This window comes from Sinocyclocheilus anshuiensis, unplaced genomic scaffold, assembly GCF_001515605.1.
Source record: "Sinocyclocheilus anshuiensis isolate Anshui unplaced genomic scaffold, SAMN03320099.WGS_v1.1 scaffold2799, whole genome shotgun sequence".
In the NCBI taxonomy this organism is placed as follows: domain Eukaryota; kingdom Metazoa; phylum Chordata; class Actinopteri; order Cypriniformes; family Cyprinidae; genus Sinocyclocheilus; species Sinocyclocheilus anshuiensis.
The window spans coordinates 165638-187081 of NW_015548372.1; the positions used below are offsets into that span (position 1 = coordinate 165638).

Sequence of the window (21444 nt, forward strand, 5' to 3'; positions counted from 1 at the left end):
GTTTCGGTCGGTTCTTCTGTCACAACACACTAGGGAAGCAAGGAACGAGGAAACGAGGAGTTCTTCAATATCACAGTCTTTTAATAATCCAATCACACGGGGAACGTAGGAGACACAGGAACACATGGAAGGAAGTTCAGAACCGACAAAACACTGACTGAAAGGACTAGGGCTTTTAAACACAGGATAATTGGGGGAAGAACTAGACACACCTGGAATCAAATTAACACAATCAACGGGAGACAGAAACTGGGTCACAGGGAGCAAAAACACACACAGACAGGTCCATAACCCTGACAGCCAGTATATGTTAGTACTTCTGGTACCATTGTCCTTAACTCAGTGGGTTTTTGGTTAAATGCACAGATATTTTCTCATTTTACTCTACAGCAAAAAAACAAATCAGTAATAACCCCTTCTTATTTTTGAAGCTTTTACTTGTTTCAAAAAAGCAGGTTGCTAATAAGTGTCTAAATGGGACTACTGCAGGTTGTCGGTGACATTAAATATCATCAAACTGAACAGATAAACGCATAGTCACTTTATTAGTGTTAATAAACAGCCAATATGCTAGTAATATGCATTCTAATAAGCAACTGATTAATAGTGATAATTAGTCCCTAAACGATTGTGATACTGTGAGAATCATGACCCACTGGTAACTAGTCAGCTGGTACTAAATCCATCAGAAAGAATTACTATCCAAAACCTTACAAAAGCCATCATGCTTTTCACTTTAGAATACTGTTCTTTGCTAGTGAATGGTCATGATCTTTACTTTAGAATATTTAGAACACTATGCATTAGCCTATTTACATTCAATATAAACCTGTTGTAGATTGTGTGTATAGTGTGTGTACATAGTAATTCTCTGAGAGGTATGAAAAAATAGTCGTTACTGATAACTCTGAACTACCTGCTACTGTTATTACTTAATGATTACTTACTGATAATACTGATTAATCACCAGAGACACTAAACATCATCACACTAAACAGATAAATTCATCTAATCAATAGTCACTTTTACACCCTTATTATATTTATAACCACACTCTTGCTAACTAGTGTAGTTATAGTTAAAGTCACGTGACCATGGTGCAAGAATCATTAATGCAATAATCCAAAAGCCAATGGAAAATCCTATTCCTTTTTTTTTTTTTATCAAGGAAACCAGGATGACATGAACTGGGTTGTTTTTGTTGTTTTAAATGTAAATGATTACCTTACATTTTTGAGTTCAGCAAGGAACAGATCATTTGTATTATTAATTTCACATTGTGCCAATCTACCTGTTCTACATCTGTGGTGGCTTTTTCTGGGTCTCTCTCTGCATGAGGCCCCGCTGGCTCTGTCTGTAGTTTGTCCTAAATTAAACTTTTCATTAATAAGTCTTTATATAATGCTTAAAAGATCAGTAAAGTTTCATGATATTACAACAATGTAATATAACCCAAGGAATCCATTATATGATCTAATGATGTTTATTAGTAATGATAGTTAGTATGAAACCATTGTTTTCTTTAATAGGCTTCCATGGTGAGAGTTTTTTGTGAATGCACACAGAGAAAGACGTCGGGCACTGAGCACACCCAGAAACAGAGAGCCAAAAATGAGCCCAATGCAAAACAGAAATGAGACACAACACAATACAGCTCCTGTTGCACCTCCCCCAACATCTGCACAATCATTAACAGATGTCTGAGCCCTCTGAACACACACACACACAAACCTGCACATACAATATTCTGAATGGCACAGTCATGACCATAAATCTAAACCTTACAGAATCTGTAAGATGCTTAACATTCTTTTAAATATCTTAAGTCACACTATATTGTTGGCTCCTCAAGCATCAATGACTGCTGCAGCATCTTGAGATGTTTGTGTATGATTTATTCAATTAATGGATATCATATAGCCACTATTCTGACATCTAAGAAAATGGGTTTTAAAATGCAGAATGAAAGTTTGATGTTTTATTGTGTAGTTCATCATCGCAGTACAAAATCAAAAAAAGATGCATGCATAAAGATATAAATAAATGGGCTATGTGGTAACACATTCGAATACTGTTCCATCATTAATGAATAACAACAGGATCACGTGTTATGCAATAATAACACTCTAGTAACTACTAGTAATTAACATGAAACTCTGATTAACAAATTAGTAAGTAATAGTACTTAATGCTGAATGAGGTAATTCACTATTAGTTCACTATTAGTTGATAAGTAATAATCTGGGGGGGGGGGCGGAGGGGTTATTCGTTTCAGAGGACTACTAAGAGCTACTACATACAGGTTGATAATTAATATGAATAATACATAATGTATCATTAATTCTAAAGTGATGATCATGGTAATCCACTCAAGTGTTACCAAATCCTTCAGAAGGAATTACTAATTATTTGGATCAGTATTCTATAGCATGGTAACTCTCTAGTAATGACTGAAATCACTGTAAGCTTTTGAGGGTTTTGTAAGGTTTTGGATAGTAATGACTCAAGTTTTACTACATCCTTCTAAGGGAATTACTAATTATTTGGAATAATATTCTAAAGTGAGGATGGTCACACATGGGGTGGATTAAGGAATCTAAAATATGCTCATGCAGAATAATGCATTAATATGTGCTTTATAAGTGTTAATAAACAGCCAACATGTTAGTAATATGCATGCTAATAAGCAACTAGTTAATAATGAGAATTGTTCCCTAAACTGAAGTGGTACTATAAGCCACTGGGTTACAGGCTGTTACTAAATCAATCAGAAGGAATTACTATCCAAAAACTTACAAAACCCTCAAAAGCTCTTGATGAAGTCATTATAGTGGATCACCATGATGTCCACTTTAGAATATGTAGAACACTTGATTTAGCATTATTTGCTTTAATTATAAACCTGTTTATAGTAGTTGTAGATAGTATATAGCGTGTATATAGTAGTTCTCTGTGAGGTGTTAAAAATAGCTACTGACTAGATAATAGTGAACTACTTGCTATTACTGTGTTATTACTAATTTATTTATCAGAATTTTTTAGTAAGTTAATAGTAGTTGCTAGAATGTTAATATTGTGTTACTCATTTGTGCCTGTGTAGTTATTCATTAATGACAGAAACAGAACGCTAAAGAGTTTACAGTCATTTGTACAAGACACGATCTAGTTATAACAATGCATGGTAACACTTTATTTTGATAGTCCACTTTAGACATTCTACTAACAGTAAGTAACTTTGCAACTACATGTCTACTAGCAGCCATTAGAGTATTAGTATACTGTCTGCTTAATACCTTCTAACACTTTATTTTGATGGGTCCACAACATACAACATACTGACTATGAGAAACTTTGCAAGTATATGTCAACTTATTCGACTTACCCTAAAACTAACCTAACAGTCTACTCGGAGAGTTAGTAGACATGTAGTTGCAAATTAATGAGAATTAGTTGACATGTAGTTGCAAAGGTACTTATAGTAAGTAGAATGTCTAAAGTGGACTATATGTAACACAATGCATTGTTCTCAACAACCAAAGGTAAGGCAGACAAGTGCAAATTCAATGCACAACAAGACCAAGCAGTTGGGTGAACTTCCAACATGAAAACAAACACTCTACTGCCTAATGTCAGAACAGTAACTGAATGTTAAAAATGGAAATGATGTGGTAGGACACATAGAGGAAATATGCCTCTGAGAGCGCAGAAACTACAGCGCCGTGTTTGATTTGGATTTAAATACACGGACAAGATTTCACATCTCAGCACAAAATAAATATGAATGCAGAAAGACTGCAGAGATGAAGGTGGAAACGATGCCAGCCCTGTAAAACGGGACACAGATCTCAGATATAAAGGCATGTTTTTCTCTTGAGTGGTTTTGGACATTAATTAATATGTCAGAAGCTGTGCCAAGCATTAGGGTTTATGTTGGAGAGATTTGATAAATTGAAATATAAACTTTATCTGATTTGGCCGCTTTTTAAGTTTGTTATTAAAGGTTAAGGATAAGAATAAAAGAACATGTTTATTAAATAATTTACATTTACATTTAGTCATTTAGCAGACGCTTTTATCCAAAGCGACTTACAAAGTAGGAGCAATCAGACCAACGAGAGCAACAATATAGTGCTGTGACAATTCTCAGTTAGTCTAGCACAGTGCACATAGCAAGGTATTTATATATATACTGTATATATGTGTGTGTGTGTGTGTGTGTGTGTATATATATATATATATATACATATATAAATTAGACCGAATAGAATAGAATAGAATAGGTCAGGTGATGGTGAAAATGATGTGTCTTTAGATGTTTTTTGAAAATGGCTAAAGACTCAGCTGCTCGGATTGAGATAGGCAGGTTGTTCCACCAGCTGTGAACAGTCCAGGAAAAGGTCCGTGAGAGTGATTTTGTGCCTCTTTGGGATGGCACCAAGAGGCGTCGTTCACTTGCAGAACGCAAGCTTCTGGAGGGCGTGTAGGTCTGAACTAGCGAATTTAGGTATATTGGTGCAGCGCCAGTGGTTGTCTTGTAGGCAAGCATCAGTACCTTGAATTTGATGCGAGAGGCTATTGGCAGCCAGTGCAAACGGATGAAGAGAGGTGTGACCTGAGCTTTCTTCGGCTCATTGAAGACCACTACATGCAGGAAGGCCTGCCAAGAGAGCATAACAATAGTCCAGTCTGGAGAGAACAAGAGCTTGGACAAGGAGTTGTGCAGTCTGCTCTGTTAGGAAGGGTCTAATCTTCCTAATGTTGTATAAAGCAAACCTGCAGGACTGGGCCGTTGTAGCAATATGGTTTGTGAAGCTTAACTGATCATCCATCACAACTCCAAGATTCCTGGCTGTCCTGGAAGGAGTTATGGTTAGCAAACCTAGCTGTATAGAGAGGTTATGATGAAGTGCTGGGTTGGCTGAGATCACGAGCATGTCTGTCTTCGCAAGGTTGAGTTGAAGGTGGTGGTCCTTCATCCAGCCAGAAATGTCTGTCAGACAGGCTGCAATGTGAACAGCTACTGTCGGATCATCTGGTTGGAATGAGAAGTAGAGTTGAGTGTCATCAGCATAGCAATGATAAGAAAATCCATGCTTCTGAATGACGGATCCTAAAGATGACATGTAGATGGAGAAAAGAAGTGGTCCAAACACTGAGCCTTGAGGAACCCCAGTAGCAAGAAGTTGTGACTTAGAAACCTCACCCCTCCAAGACACCCTGAAGAACCTACCAGAGAGGTAAGACTTGACTGTGTCAAAAGCAGCAGACAGATCCAGCAAGATGAGTAATGAGGATTTGGAAGCTGCTCTTGCCAGTCTCAGTGCTTCAGTAACCAAGAGCAGTGTAGCCTCAGTTGAGTGGCCGCTTTTGAAACCAGATTTGTTGCTGTCCATAAGGTTGTTCTGTGCAAGAAACATAGAGAATTGGTTGAACACAACTCGCTCAAGTGTCTTTGCAATGAATGGAAGAAGGGACTTTTAGAAAGTCTGTAGTTTTCTAAAAGTGCTGGATTTAGAGAGGGTTTCTTAAGCAGTGGGGTTACCCGAGCCTGCTTGAATGCTGTGGGAAATGTACCAGAGTGAAGAGAGGTGTTGATAATGTGAGTGAGTGCGGGTATAACTGAAGAAGAAATGGCCAGAAGGAGGTGAGTGGGGATAGGATCAAGCGGACAGGTAGTAGGATGATTGGAAAGGATAAGTTTAGAAACGTCTGCCTCTGAGAGCGGAAAGAAGGAGGAGAGAGAATGAGTATTTATGGTTATGAAGTTTTTGTCAGTTTGTGGTGTGGAGAATTGGTCGCTGATGGTTCTTGTTTTATTTATGAAGAATATTGCAAAGTCATCAGCAGTATGAGTTGATGAAGGAGGGGGTGGAGGAGGACAAAGAAGAGAAGAAAAGGTTTTGAAAAGTGTGCGAGAGTCAGAACAGTTGTTAATTTTGTTGTGATAGTATGTTGTTTTAGCAGTGGAGACACTTGCAGAGAAGGAGGAGAGGAGTGACTGATATACACTAAGGTCAGTAGAGTTTTTTGATTTGCGCCACATCCTCTCTGCAGCCCTGAGTCTAGAGCGATGTTTCCGGAGAACATCAGACAGTCAGGGGGCAGAGGAGGTGGTGCGTGATGGTCTGGATGAAAGGGGGCAAAAGTTGTCTAAGCAAGATATTAGAGTGGAGCAGAGAGTGTCAGTAGCACTGTTTGTGTCCAGTGCTGAAAACTGAAAGAGTGGAGGAACTGAGGATGAAACCATAGAGGATAGGCGAGGGGGAGAGAGTGAGCGTAGGTTACGCCGAAAGGTGACCTGCATAGGAGTGTGCATTGTGTCCGAAGTCAGTGTGAGGTTATAAGTGGTCTGAGGTGTGCAACGGTGTAACTAAAGTGTTGTCAGTTGAGCAGTAGCGTGTGTAGATAAGGTCCAATTGGTTACCTGATTTGTGAGTAGCTGTAGTAGACACGCGCTTGAGGTCAAATGAGATAGGCAGAGTGTTGAAGTCAGCAGCCTGTGGTTTATCTAGGTGGATGTTGAAGTCACCGAGTAGTGCCAGAGGAGTACCGTCCTCAGGGAAGTTGGAGAGTAACACATCCAACTCATCTAAGAAGTTACCCAGTTGACCTGGGGGACGATAAATAACTACAAAGTGGATTGCAACAGGATGGGTAATAGTAGTTGTGTGTGTGTCAGGGTTCTGGACTGTCTGTGTGTGTTTTGTTCCCTGTGACCCAGTTTCTCCTCGTGTTAATTGTGTTAAACTTGATTCCAGCTGTGTCCATTTTGTCCCTCATTATCCTGTGTTTATAAGCCCCAGTCTGTTCAGTTAGTGTTTGTCGGGTCTACCAGTGATGTATGTGTGTCTACCTCCAGTTCCCTGTGTTGGATTTACCCTCTGTGTTGGAAACTATTAAAGACTATTTTGATTATCCACGACTCCGTGTTCCTTCCGGCAGCGTAACGTGACAGTGTGATTCAAATGAACTGTTGCCGGTAAGAAATGGTAGACTATCAAATTTCCATTCTTTTGAAATAAGTAGACCCGTCCCTCCACCCCTCCCAATCGGGCGTGGGGTGTGGGAAAAAGTGAAATTAGTGGAGAGGGCTGCAGGAGTGGCAGTGTCCTCAGGTTTGATCCAAGCCATGAGGTTGAGACTTGAATGAGTAGCAATAGATGAAAGAAAGTCTGCTTTGTTTACAGCAGACTGGCAGTTCCAGAGACCAATTAGAATAGAGAGTAAAGTAGTAGAGGACATAGGGACAGTAAGCAGATTGTTAGGATTGCACTGCCTTCAACGTACAGTGCGTGATTTACGAGTGTTAATAGTAATAGTAGAGATTTGAAAGCACATATTGAGTACATTTGACTAGAACAAGTAGATGAGAGCAAGTTATACAAAAAGTAAAGGGGGGGGGGAAGCAATACTCAAGTGTCTTGTCGGTGTCCTTGCTTGGTGGAGTCATGCAGGTAGAGTTGATGGTCTTTACACTCGTCGGTCTTCACACGAGGAGGGCTTCACAGGAGGGCTGCCGCGACCGCTGCCACGGTGTACTGAGCAAATATATACTTCCCTGATTCCACGTAATTGAATTCAGCTGGCCACGACTTACTACTTATTAAATCGAAATTGCAAAGCCACGTGATACACACGAGAACAAACGTGACTTGAGCACACGTTTAACACGGTAAACAAAACAATGAGTCCTAGCAACGACAACCGCGCTAAAATCTAATGAGACAAAATACAAAACACTTACAGACTGCTGTCCTCTTCTGCTGCTCGACTGCTTCTACTCAGATAGCATCAAATAAATAATTAACAACTAGCTAAAGCTATGGACAGATTTTCAGATGTCTTTTGGTCACAGCATTTGATAACAACTGAAGGTCAGACCATATGTATAATGACATGGCCTCTCCAGTAAAGTAAAGTAAAAAGTAAAGTAAAGTAAAGTATGTTTTTCTTCCTGTTTTAAGAGTGCTATTGATTTCTCTCTGGGACTGACAGTCACAGCGCTGCAGAAATTAATCCTGGAAAAAAAATAAGCATTTCTGCACTCATCCCACTCATTATTTTTAAAGCTTTCATGTGTCTTGAAAAATGTGGTTGCTAACAAGTGTCTAAATGGGACTAACAGAGGTTGTTGGGGACATTAAACATCATCACATTGAACAGCTAAACCCATGATAACACTTTAGATTAGGGAAATCAATTTACTATTAACTAGTTGCTTATTAACATGAATATTACTAGCATATTGGCAGTTTATTAGTACTTATAAAACACATACTAATGCATGACTATATTCTACATCCCTAATCCTACCCAATACCTAAACATATATCTAATTCAACAACTACCTTATTTACTATCAAGCAGAAAATTAGGTGTTTACGGAGGGAATGTGTGTTTCATAATCTGCAGTATTACCTAAACTCATCTACTCACTAGTCCACTTTTACAGCCTCATTGTTTTTATAATTATGCTTGCAAACTATTCTAATGAAAACTTTTCAACTTGAAAATTGGGTTTCACTTTAATTTGATGGTCCCTTTTGCACATTCTGCTGACTATACGTAATGCTGCACCTACATGTCAACTAACTCACATTAGAGTGTTAGTAGAGTATTAGTAGACTGGTAGGGTTAGAGTTAGAATAAGCTGACATGTACTTGCAAAGTTACTGATAGTCAGTACAGTGTCTGTTGAGAGACCATAACAATAAAGAGTTAGCAGATATTAAGCAGACAGTCTACTAATACTCTAATGAGAGTTAGTTGACACATAGGTGCAGCAAAACTTATAGTCAACAGAATGTTCAAGGGGACCATCAACATAAAGTGTTACCGAAAATAGCATATAAAGATGTACTTAAGTGGGTCAAAAAAACTGTCTTAAGTTCAAATAATTGCACTTGATATAAATGTATACTATATTACTGTACCATCTTATTAATGTGTCCAAAAACATTACTTTCACTTCACACTTAAGTATATCCTTTTAAAGCATATTATTTCTGTAACACGTATTCTTTTTAAAAGTACGCTAAAGTGTACTTCTTTTTCACAAGGGCAGTAATTAGTTATGTCAGCCTGTACTCTATAAAAGGAGATTTACAATGCTGATGACTAAAGAATTACATTTTCATTATATTTTAAACCTCTGTGGCTCAAACAAACATTGAAAGTGTTGTTAATAGAGCAGACTGTGTTTTTATACTTTTAAATCTATTGTAATAGGCCATAATACAGGATAAATGGTTAATACATCGTGACTAAGCTCATCTCCAGGGAGAAGCTGAGTGAAACTGCACCAAAACATGCTGTTTAAACATACTCACTTTATCCCAGAATCATAAAAGAAGCTCGCTCTACGACCTTTCTAGGGTGATTGTGGTTTTCCAGGAACCTGAATCCAGTCAGACTGGTGTGTGATCAGACTAATCTGACTGGGACTAATCTGACGTGGGAAAACGGTATTTAGGCGGATCACATTTCACTGGGGTTAGCATCAGACCGGTCCAAATGTCAGCAAGACCCTGTGTTTGCCAAAAAGTCGACAGCTGGGCTTGACACAAGTAAAATACTGGCATTGATATACTGCACAAATGATTGAGAAAATATGTCATAGTTTGGTGTCATTATAGCATGCATATGCTCTACTGTTAAGCCATTGTTGCTGATGTGAACAGATTTTTTTGTCTGTCTTGTGTTGACAGATCTCTTATTAAAACAAGAAGTTGGGACAGGACGTATCAAAGGCCTTGCCTTCTTTTCAAAACTAGCCAATCAGCTTTAGATATTTACATTTACATTCATGCATTTAGCATTAATTATGAACCTGTATATAGTAGTTGTATATTTATATAGTGTTGTAGCGTATATAGTAGTTTTCTGGGATTTATATGAAAAATAGTTAATAGTGAACTACCTGCAATTACTGTGTTATTACTTAATAATTTGTTAATCTGAGTTTTCAGTCAATAGCAGTTGCTAGAATGTTAATATTATGTTACTAATTTGCTCCTGTGTCGTTGTTTATTAATGACAGAGCAGTGTTCTAAAGTGTTGATGATTATTTGTACAAGATATGATCATGTTAAAACAATGCATTGTTCTTGACAACCAAAAACAAGACTGGTGCAAATGGCAACAAGACCCTGTGTTCACCGAAAAGTCAACAGCTGGGCTTGACATAAATAAAATACTGGAATTAACATTCTGTACAAATGATTAACAAAATATGTCATAGTTTGGTGTCATTATAGCACACATATAATGATTATAGCATGCTAGAATTTACATTCATGCATTTAGCAAAAGGGGAACCAAAGTATTTCCTCAAAGAGACACTTTTTGTAACATACAATGCCATGTTTATTAGACAACTAGATTAGGAAGCAAGTTGGAGAGTAGAAAATGGCATTATGTTCAGGGTTGCCAGGTCTTCGTAACAAAACCAGCCTAATTGGTACTCAAAACCCAAAATTTTCCAGGGGAAAATGGCTATCAAAATCACACTCCAGGGGGTCAAAACCTCTGCGTTTCAGGTGGGGGGTTTCGCTTCAAACTGCGGACTAAAAAAACAGCCTGCATCATCAGTATAAAAGCAGCAAACCGCAGACTTGGCAACACTGCTTATGTTTCTCTGTTTTAATGTAAACATTATAAGTGCACTGATTACATTATCAGTGCACGTCAAGAAACTGTTAATATTTGAATAGTTTTACAATTTTGGATAACACTTCAGATTAAGGTAGTTGTTGTGGTACAGTAGGTCATGCAGAAAGGCATTAAAATGTGCTTTAGAAGTACTAATAAATATCTAATATGCTAGTAATATGTATGCTAATATGCATGCATTCAGTATAGCTTCAAAGTCATTTGTAAATTGCCTTGGATAAAAGTGTCTGCCAAATGACTAAATGTAAATGAACATGTAAATGTAAAGGTGATGACAGAGTAAAAAAAAAATCCACACTCTTACAACATCGCTGAGAAAGCTGAATGAGTGTAATTGTTTAATTAAATGGCAGTTTGGTTTAATAGTGACTTACTAAACTGTGTGTCTGCAGTAAAGCAGCATGCTGTACATGTTTTGAAGTCGTAAAGCTCTAGAGCAGGAGGGACCTGGGGGACGATAAATAACTACAAAGTGGATTGCAACAGGATGGGTAATAGTAGTTGTGTGTGTGTCAGGGTTCTGGACTGTCTGTGTGTGTTTTGTTCCCTGTGACCCAGTTTCTCCTCGTGTTAATTGTGTTAAACTTGATTCCAGCTGTGTCCATTTTGTCCCTCATTATCCTGTGTTTATAAGCCCCAGTCTGTTCAGTTAGTGTTTGTCGGGTCTACCAGTGATGTATGTGTGTCTACCTCCAGTTCCCTGTGTTGGATTTACCCTCTGTGTTGGAAACTATTAAAGACTATTTTGATTATCCACGACTCCGTGTTCCTTCCGGCAGCGTAACGTGACAGTGTGATTCAAATGAACTGTTGCCGGTAAGAAATGGTAGACTATCAAATTTCCATTCTTTTGAAATAAGTAGACCCGTCCCTCCCAATCGCGCGAGGGTTGTGGGAAAAGGTGAAATTAGTGTAGAGGGCTGCAGGAGTGGCAGTGTCCTCAGGTTTGATCCAAGCCATGAGGTTGAGACTTGAATGAGTAGCAATAGATGAAAGAAAGTCTGCTTTGTTTACAGCAGACTGGCAGTTCCAGAGACCAATTGGAATAGAGAGTAAAGTAGTAGAGGACATAGGGACAGTAAGCAGATTGTTAGGATTGCACTGCCTTCAACGTACAGTGCGTGATTTACGAGTGTTAATAGTAATAGTAGAGATTTGAAAGCACATATTGAGTACATTTGACTAGAACAAGTAGATGAGAGCAAGTTATACAAAAAGTAAAGGGGGGGGGGAAGCAATACTCAAGTGTCTTGTCGGTGTCCTTGCTTGGTGGAGTCATGCAGGTAGAGTTGATGGTCTTTACACTCGTCGGTCTTCACACGAGGAGGGCTTCACAGGAGGGCTGCCGCGACCGCTGCCACGGTGTACTGAGCAAATATATACTTCCCTGATTCCACGTAATTGAATTCAGCTGGCCACGACTTACTACTTATTAAATCGAAATTGCAAAGCCACGTGATACACACGAGAACAAACGTGACTTGAGCACACGTTTAACACGGTAAACAAAACAATGAGTCCTAGCAACGACAACCGCGCTAAAATCTAATGAGACAAAATACAAAACACTTACAGACTGCTGTCCTCTTCTGCTGCTCGACTGCTTCTACTCAGATAGCATCAAATAAATAATTAACAACTAGCTAAAGCTATGGACAGATTTTCAGATGTCTTTTGGTCACAGCATTTGATAACAACTGAAGGTCAGACCATATGTATAATGACATGGCCTCTCCAGTAAAGTAAAGTAAAAAGTAAAGTAAAGTAAAGTATGTTTTTCTTCCTGTTTTAAGAGTGCTATTGATTTCTCTCTGGGACTGACAGTCACAGCGCTGCAGAAATTAATCCTGGAAAAAAAATAAGCATTTCTGCACTCATCCCACTCATTATTTTTAAAGCTTTCATGTGTCTTGAAAAATGTGGTTGCTAACAAGTGTCTAAATGGGACTAACAGAGGTTGTTGGGGACATTAAACATCATCACATTGAACAGCTAAACCCATGATAACACTTTAGATTAGGGAAATCAATTTACTATTAACTAGTTGCTTATTAACATGAATATTACTAGCATATTGGCAGTTTATTAGTACTTATAAAACACATACTAATGCATGACTATATTCTACATCCCTAATCCTACCCAATACCTAAACATATATCTAATTCAACAACTACCTTATTTACTATCAAGCAGAAAATTAGGTGTTTACGGAGGGAATGTGTGTTTCATAATCTGCAGTATTACCTAAACTCATCTACTCACTAGTCCACTTTTACAGCCTCATTGTTTTTATAATTATGCTTGCAAACTATTCTAATGAAAACTTTTCAACTTGAAAATTGGGTTTCACTTTAATTTGATGGTCCCTTTTGCACATTCTGCTGACTATACGTAATGCTGCACCTACATGTCAACTAACTCACATTAGAGTGTTAGTAGAGTATTAGTAGACTGGTAGGGTTAGAGTTAGAATAAGCTGACATGTACTTGCAAAGTTACTGATAGTCAGTACAGTGTCTGTTGAGAGACCATAACAATAAAGAGTTAGCAGATATTAAGCAGACAGTCTACTAATACTCTAATGAGAGTTAGTTGACACATAGGTGCAGCAAAACTTATAGTCAACAGAATGTTCAAGGGGACCATCAACATAAAGTGTTACCGAAAATAGCATATAAAGATGTACTTAAGTGGGTCAAAAAAACTGTCTTAAGTTCAAATAATTGCACTTGATATAAATGTATACTATATTACTGTACCATCTTATTAATGTGTCCAAAAACATTACTTTCACTTCACACTTAAGTATATCCTTTTAAAGCATATTATTTCTGTAACACGTATTCTTTTTAAAAGTACGCTAAAGTGTACTTCTTTTTCACAAGGGCAGTAATTAGTTATGTCAGCCTGTACTCTATAAAAGGAGATTTACAATGCTGATGACTAAAGAATTACATTTTCATTATATTTTAAACCTCTGTGGCTCAAACAAACATTGAAAGTGTTGTTAATAGAGCAGACTGTGTTTTTATACTTTTAAATCTATTGTAATAGGCCATAATACAGGATAAATGGTTAATACATCGTGACTAAGCTCATCTCCAGGGAGAAGCTGAGTGAAACTGCACCAAAACATGCTGTTTAAACATACTCACTTTATCCCAGAATCATAAAAGAAGCTCGCTCTACGACCTTTCTAGGGTGATTGTGGTTTTCCAGGAACCTGAATCCAGTCAGACTGGTGTGTGATCAGACTAATCTGACTGGGACTAATCTGACGTGGGAAAACGGTATTTAGGCGGATCACATTTCACTGGGGTTAGCATCAGACCGGTCCAAATGTCAGCAAGACCCTGTGTTTGCCAAAAAGTCGACAGCTGGGCTTGACACAAGTAAAATACTGGCATTGATATACTGCACAAATGATTGAGAAAATATGTCATAGTTTGGTGTCATTATAGCATGCATATGCTCTACTGTTAAGCCATTGTTGCTGATGTGAACAGATTTTTTTGTCTGTCTTGTGTTGACAGATCTCTTATTAAAACAAGAAGTTGGGACAGGACGTATCAAAGGCCTTGCCTTCTTTTCAAAACTAGCCAATCAGCTTTAGATATTTACATTTACATTCATGCATTTAGCATTAATTATGAACCTGTATATAGTAGTTGTATATTTATATAGTGTTGTAGCGTATATAGTAGTTTTCTGGGATTTATATGAAAAATAGTTAATAGTGAACTACCTGCAATTACTGTGTTATTACTTAATAATTTGTTAATCTGAGTTTTCAGTCAATAGCAGTTGCTAGAATGTTAATATTATGTTACTAATTTGCTCCTGTGTCGTTGTTTATTAATGACAGAGCAGTGTTCTAAAGTGTTGATGATTATTTGTACAAGATATGATCATGTTAAAACAATGCATTGTTCTTGACAACCAAAAACAAGACTGGTGCAAATGGCAACAAGACCCTGTGTTCACCGAAAAGTCAACAGCTGGGCTTGACATAAATAAAATACTGGAATTAACATTCTGTACAAATTATTAACAAAATATGTCATAGTTTGGTGTCATTATAGCACACATATAATGATTATAGCATGCTAGAATTTACATTCATGCATTTAGCAAAAGGGGAACCAAAGTATTTCCTCAAAGAGACACTTTTTGTAACATACAATGCCATGTTTATTAGACAACTAGATTAGGAAGCAAGTTGGAGAGTAGAAAATGGCATTATGTTCAGGGTTGCCAGGTCTTCGTAACAAAACCAGCCTAATTGGTACTCAAAACCCAAAATTTTCCAGGGGAAAATGGCTATCAAAATCACACTCCAGGGGGTCAAAACCTCTGCGTTTCAGGTGGGGGGTTTCGCTTCAAACTGCGGACTAAAAAAACAGCCTGCATCATCAGTATAAAAGCAGCAAACCGCAGACTTGGCAACACTGCTTATGTTTCTCTGTTTTAATGTAAACATTATAAGTGCACTGATTACATTATCAGTGCACGTCAAGAAACTGTTAATATTTGAATAGTTTTACAATTTTGGATAACACTTCAGATTAAGGTAGTTGTTGTGGTACAGTAGGTCATGCAGAAAGGCATTAAAATGTGCTTTAGAAGTACTAATAAATATCTAATATGCTAGTAATATGTATGCTAATATGCATGCATTCAGTATAGCTTCAAAGTCATTTGTAAATTGCCTTGGATAAAAGTGTCTGCCAAATGACTAAATGTAAATGAACATGTAAATGTAAAGGTGATGACAGAGTAAAAAAAAAATCCACACTCTTACAACATCGCTGAGAAAGCTGAATGAGTGTAATTGTTTAATTAAATGGCAGTTTGGTTTAATAGTGACTTACTAAACTGTGTGTCTGCAGTAAAGCAGCATGCTGTACATGTTTTGAAGTCGTAAAGCTCTAGAGCAGGAGGAACTGTACCACATATAATACTGCATGTACTTCAGAAAGCACATGCGTGTCAGTATGATTAACTGTATTTGAGTGTGTGAATCTCTTTATTAGTGCGAGAGCAGTCAGAGCATCAACTGTGGACCACATGAGCACTGCCTGTCCACACATACGTCATCGCTACACTCTTCACCCTTTGCAATTAACATTTCTGTGTGCACATTGGGACATGCAGAGGTTATAGCAGGAGTGGAGGACTTATGAAGGAGTTTTATTCTTAGTGGAAAGTAGAATGCCATCAGAGAGGCCCAATGGAATAAACCCAGGTCCAGAGACGCCAACTCCATTCACTGGGATTCTGGATCGGCTTCTGCCGCACTCATTAAAACCAGATGGTAGTATGGGGTGGGAATGAGATGCATTTTCCAGATTAAAGACCCTCATATCTCTCCCCCTCTCTAAAGAGTGAGCCAATTAGTTGGAGATCTGTGCCAGAGGGCAGCACACAATGCGAAAACAGCGAAGTAAAGACACTGCCATGACTGTCGGTAGGTTTAAATGGTTCATACAAGTTCAGCTCAGTCTATAGATTTACTCAGGGAAGTTAGAGAAAATAATAGTTCCATCTGACATTTGTTTACCTGTGCACAATCCAAAAAGGGAAAATGAAGTTACAGTACAGTACAAATATAGGAATGTTATTTTCATTTATGGTCACGATACAAGAAGTGGAAGATTATGTGGACAAGTTGAAGTAATTCCTGAAAATGACTAAATATTTGGATAGGAAACTAAACAGCTGTCTCTTCAGTAACTCTAAAGATGCTTTCAGACTAGCGCTTTTGCTGTAGTCTGAGTCATTTAACACAGTTTGTTCGATAATGCTAGAGTGATTTTATATTTTCAGGTGTGCATCAGCACACTTGAGAAGATAGAAAGTGGTCCAACTTTATTTTAAGGTCCAATTCTTGCTATTGAAAAAAAACATTAATTACGACTTTTGCCTTAATAAATTCCTAATTTGCTGCTTATGAATAGTTGGTAAGGTAGTTGTTAAGTTTAGGTGTTGGGTAGGATTAGGGATGTAGAATATGGTCATGCAGAATATGTGCTTTATAAGTACTAATAAACAACCAATATGTGATTGTGATCAAAGTGTTTAAAGTGTTAGTTCACACCAAAACTGTTAAAAAATGGTGTGATTTAATTATTTAAATTATGATTTAAATCATAATTTACTTTCTTTATGCAGTACAAAAAAAGTATTTAGAAAAATTTGGTAACCAAACGGTTTTCATTACCATTGACTTCTATAGTATGGACAAAAACATTTGAGACATTTCTGAGGATATCTTTTGTTTATGTTCTATGGAAGAAAGTAAGTCATACAGATTTGGAATGATATGAAGGTGAGTAAATTATGACAGAATTTTCATTTTTGGGCAAACTGTCCCTTTAAAGTATAAGTGCTATGTATTTACAATGACACATACTATAAATAACACAAAACAATTCATGCAATAGGTATAAGAACTAATAAATCCATCTGCAAATTAATATACAAAACAACGATAAAAAAAAACTTCAGCACTGTGACAATAGACGCTGCTACTAGGGAGTCTTACTGAACAGTGTAACATTTCTGCCAAAAGGTCCTGTTTTCATATAAAGAACATTGTTGCCATAAAACATTTTTATCTTCAGAGAGATTTCTTAGCGTCTGTTCGTGTGAACTCTGAAGCAGTTCAAAATTGTCCTAACTTGCAGAAGTCAACAGATATTTATGACATATAATTTTACTTTTGCATGCTCCCGGTCACACAGCTGCTTGTCTCATAAAACGCAAATGCTGTTGTGTACATAAAAAGTGCAGTGAAACTGGTGTCATCCCCATCTTTATTACCAAGTTACAGTGGTAAACAGCTGCCACTAGTAATTACAGCAATCCTCATACTCGATGGTGCAAACATCTCTGCCATTCGGACCCAAAAGTACCATGGTTTGAAAGTGACTTCTGTATGAGCTGGGCTTTATATTTCACTACAGTATTGGCAATAGACAATGGCCTTTTTTCCTGAAATTGATTCATACATTTATTTGAAACTGAATTAAATTCCTCCTAACTCTGCCCCACATTTCTTTTCGCATTGTATTTTGGGTTCTAACAGCAGTGTCATCAATCGTCTTTTCTTAGCGTTTGTCCCGCACTGTCGCAGGGTCTACCATTCAGTACATCTCTTTCCACTTCTTCCAGTTTTGCAAATCTTCGCCTTGAGATGGATGGGGTGCCTTGTCGATTGCATAGGGCTCACGTGACTTGGTGGCATTTTGACATGCACATGCATCTAAGAGGCTGTCGCCGTCTGCCAAGGTATCTGAAGCAGTCCACTTTCTTCAGGTCTTGACCATCTATGATGATAATATGGTTTGTGGGCCACATTCCACATACTCGGTCTTCCTGAGGTTGAGCCGCAGACCTTTCTCATTCAGCCCATCTTTCCGCTGTTGCACTTGGTCATTGAGGATCTGGCGCTCTTCATTGGCGAGCAGGACGTTGTCAGCGTACAGGAGTTTCCACGGCTGTGGCGATTGGATGTCCGCCGTTACCGTGTCCATGCATAGGATGAATAGAAAGGGTGAGAGGATCAATCCTTGGTGAACTCCAACACTAATGCTGAAAGCTGGCCAGATTCCCGCAGGCTAGCAGACTACTCTGGAAGCATCCTGGTAGAGATGCTGGGTCCATCAGACATAGGCCTCAGGGACCTAGTGCAGTCGAAGGGCGCTCCAGATCAGTTCGTAGGGGACCTGGTCAAACGCTTTCTTCAATTCCAGAAACACCATGTGGACTTTTGATTGCATCATCAGTAGGTGCATTAACATGGAGCAATGTACTCCGATTACAATCGGTTTAAAAAACCAATCTGAATGAAAATGTTCCATGTAAACACCTCAGTCAGAATAAAAATGCCCAAACCGACTGAAATTTCAATCCGGTTGAGAGGCGTGGGATAAACCTTCTCTAATCCATTCGATAGGACATGAATAGGACATTTGATTAGATTGAAAACTGAAACTGGAAAGTTTTGCGCATGTGCAATGACGTAGAAATGGCGTATAACGACACATAACACACGGAACGAGCTGATGTTGTTGTTGTTGTTGAAATTAAGAAATGATTTTCATGTCAATCTAAAAGTCTCTTTCCACTTATCATCTGAGAAGTGCTGCAGGGTAACAATGTGCCACACGTGCTTGCTTCAAACTCTCATCTGCAGATGTCTTGGGTGTGGAAATGGCTATTTTTACTGCTTTATTAATATAAACATCATTGCACAATGCATTGTGTGCTTGTTGTTTCCTAATTAGGACCCAAAATAGATTATTAAGTATTATTAAATATTAAGTCTGCTTTTTAAAACAAAGAAAAGAAAGATAGTTAGTATGCAAAAACAGTGGGAAACTCTGTGTATATTCATGCAGTGTGCACATGTCAAAAGATTCAATCTGATTTGAAGCTTGTGACATATAAACACACAATCCGATCACTTTATTTAGCATTCTTCTTAACACTATGTTCAAATTCATCAGTCGAAATGATTTAATTCCAATTCAAACAAAAAGTGTCTGTGTAAACATGGCTAGTTTCACCAAAAATTTCACAGAAATTTTACAAATGTGACCAGACCTTAAGAATATGTGGATGAAATGCAGCGGCTGGAATGAGCGCGCACTTATGACCGCCTACCGGCAGGGACTTGACCCGAGAGTGCAACTTCAGCTCGCAGCATACCATGATTCCTACGGCTTGGAACGGTTTATCCAGCTATCCATCTGATGCGCTAATCACATGCAATCTTGCATTACGGAACCTCACCTCTCTCCATGCACTCCCCTCCTCCGTCGGCCAGACACCATCAGCCCCCCAGAACCAGGTCAGGAACCCATGCTAGTGGACGGCACTCGACTCTCCCCTTGGGAGCGGCAGAGACGGCTGAGCCAGAGCTTGTGTTTGTACTGTGGAGCTGGAGGGCATGTGATCACGGCATGCCCTATTCGCCCGCCACAGCCTATGGTAAGTGTTATTAAACCATCTATAGTTAATATGCAGCCCCTCACCTCTGTTGTGAAACTTACTGCCGCCGGTATCTCCCTTCCAGTACACACCCTCCTCGACTCTGGGTCGGCCGGGAACTTCATCTCCGGAAGTCTCTGCCGCCAACTCAATCTCCCGACCATGACCACCCAGACCACTTACCAGGTCCAATCGGTGATGGGAAAACCACTCAGCCGGAAACATGTGCGCCACAGTGTAGGTCCTCTTCACTTACAAGTTGGACAATTGCATGAGGAAGCACTTCATCTCCTGGTTCTGGAGGATTCCACTGCTGATGTGATCCTAGGGCGCCCTTGGTTGGTGCAACATGATCCTACCATCTCCTGGAGAACTGGTGAGGTCCTGAAGTGGGGCAGCACCTGTTTTCCTGACTGTTTCCCTCACCTTCCTCAGCCATCACCTCCGCACTCCAAAGCCCTCACACTCTGCTCCACGTCTATCAAAAGCCCGATAGAGAAACAGTCAGTAGATGTCCCAGCCTGTTATGCCCCCTTCAGTGACGTATTCTGCCCGAAGAAAGCCTCCCAGTTACTTCCGCACCGGCAATGGGACGGTGCCATAGATCTGATTCCGGGTGAGCCAGTGCCCCATGGAAGGATTTATCCCCTGTCACTCCCTGAACAGAAGACAATGGGGGAGTATATCGAGGAAGCGTTAAATCAAGGCTATATTCGCCCTTCCACGTCCCCTGCTGCTTCCAGCTTCTTCTTCGTGGCCAAGAAGGACGGGGGTTTGAGACCTTGCATTGATTACCGGGTTCTAAACAAGAGTACCGTCAAGTTCGGCTATCCACTTCCTCTCGTCCCAGCAGCATTGGAACATCTCCGCTATCGAGGAGGCTTTACATCAAGGCTATATCCGCCCTTCCACGTCCCATGCTGCTTCCAGCTTCTTCTTCATGGCCAAGAAGGACGGGGGTTTGAGGCCTTGCATTGATTGGTTCTAAACAGGAGTACCGTCAAGTTCCGCTATCCACTTCGTCTCGTCCCAGCGGCATTGGAACATCTCCGTGGAGCCACCGTCTTCTGGGCACCACGAGTATCTTGTCATGCCGTATGGACTAGTAAACGCCCCCTCTGTTTTCCAGGACTTCATGCATGAGGTGCTCCGGGAGTATCTACACCGGTTCGTCCTTGTCTATATTGATGACATCCTAATCTACTCCCGGAGCTTGGCCGAACATCGCCACCACGTTGCGGAGGACCTGAAACGCCTGAGAGAATTCAATCTGTTTCTTAAAGCCGAGAAATGTTCATTCCATCAGTCCTCAGTGCAGTTCCTTAGATATGTCATCGACAACGGGGCTATCCAGATGCACCACCGTCAAAGAACTGCAAAGGTTCCTGGGTTTCGCAAACTTTTATCGGAGATTCATCCACCATTACAGTTCCATAACCAGTCCGCTCACCAGTATGCTCAGAGACAAACCCAAATCCCTGTCCTGGTCACCAGCTGCGACGGAGGCCTTTGAAATACTGAAGAACGCCTTCACCTCGGCATCGCTCCTTGTCCACCCAGACCCCAACAAACCGTTCGTAGTAGAGGCGGACACTTCCACTACGGGGGTAGGAGCAGTGCTTTCGCAGCAGCAGCAGGGGACTCCAGCCAAACTCCATCCATGTGCTGCCTTCTCCCGCAAACTCACCCCGGCAGAGAGAAACTACGACATCGGCAACAGGGAATTCATTGCGATCAAATTGGCCCTGGAGGAATGGAGGCATTGGTTGGAGGGAG

The 21444-nt window shown here is 39.5% G+C and overlaps 1 pseudogene; it reads right to left on the reverse strand.

The window, feature by feature from the left end:
- Window positions 1-4306: 4306 nt before the first annotated feature.
- On the reverse strand, window positions 4307-18209 carry LOC107656669 (uncharacterized; annotated as a pseudogene).
- Between the last annotated feature and the right edge of the window lie 3235 nt (window positions 18210-21444).